This window comes from Neophocaena asiaeorientalis, unplaced genomic scaffold (assembly GCF_003031525.2).
Source record: "Neophocaena asiaeorientalis asiaeorientalis breed wild unplaced genomic scaffold, Neophocaena_asiaeorientalis_V1.1 scaffold220, whole genome shotgun sequence".
Lineage (NCBI taxonomy): Eukaryota > Metazoa > Chordata > Mammalia > Artiodactyla > Phocoenidae > Neophocaena > Neophocaena asiaeorientalis.
In genome coordinates this window covers 3,977,728-3,979,102 of record NW_020174042.1, presented here as the reverse complement: position 1 = coordinate 3,979,102, position 1,375 = coordinate 3,977,728, and positions in this window count along the sequence as shown.

The following is a 1,375-nucleotide window of genomic DNA, read 5'->3' as shown; positions in this document are numbered from 1 at the left end:
CAGAAATAAATGAGAAAGAAATGAAGGAAACAATATAGTAGCAGGATACAAAATTAATGCACAGAAATCGCTTGCATTCTTATACACTAATGATGAAAAATCTGAAAGAGAAATTAAAGAAACACTTCCATTTACCATTGCAACATAAAGAATAAACTACGTAAGAATAAACCTACCTAAGGAGACAAAAGACCTGTATGCAGAAAACTATAAGACACTAATGAAAGAAATTAAAGATGATAAAAACAGATGGAGAGATATACCATCTTCTTGGATTGGAAGAATCAACATTGTGAAAATGACTCTACTACCCAAAGCAATCTACAGATTCAATGCAATACTTATCAAACTGCCAATGGCATTTTTCACAGAACTGGAACAATAAATTTCACAATTTGTATGGAAACACAGAAGACCCCGAATAGCCAAAGCAATCGTGAGAAAGAAAAATGCAGCTTGAAGAATCAGGCTCCCGGACTTCAGAATACACTACAAAGCTACAGTAATCAAGACAGTATGGTACTGGCACAAAAACAGAAATACAGATCAATGGAACAGGATAGAAAGCCCAGAGATAAATCCACGCACATATGGTCACCTTATTTTTTATAAAGGAGGCAAGAATATACAATGGAGAAAAGAGAGCCTCTTCAATAAGTGGTGCTGGGAAAACTGGACAGGTACATGTAAAAGTATGAAATTAGAACACTCCCTAACACCATATACAAAAATAAACTCAAAATGCATTAAAGACCTAAATGTAAGGGTTCTATGGGTTGCAACTTTAAACTTCAATCTGTTAAAATTCATATTCTACCCTCTAAGAAGATTGTAACTAAGCAGGGCCCTATGGGGCCTTCCCAGGGGCAAGCCATTGCCCCATATCCTCTGCTTTAGCTCCTCTCTGAAGTACCTAGATAACAGTATCTGGTGCACATTTTCTGAGTTGTTTTACAGATGTGAAAAACCCCCACCACATGGAAGTTGTTAACCACTTGATGACCATGAGCACATAGCCCCCAGGCCTCCTGGAGCCTGAGGATCAATAATGTTAACCCCTGTGACACCATCCTGTTACCTCACCATCAACCAATCAGAGAATTGGGCAGTAGCTGATCACATACCCTGCAACGTCACTCCCTCACCTGGCCTTCAAAAATACTTCGCTGGGGGCTTCCCTGGTGGCGCAGTGGTTGAGAGTCCACCTGCCGATGCAGGGGACACGGGTTCATGCCCCGGTCTGGGAAGATCCCACATGCCGAGGAGTGGCTGGGCCCATGAGCCATGGCCGCTGAGCCTGTGCGTCCGGAGCCTGTGCTCCGCAATGCAAGAGGCCACAGCAGTGAGAGGCCCGTGTACAGCAAAAAAAAAAAAA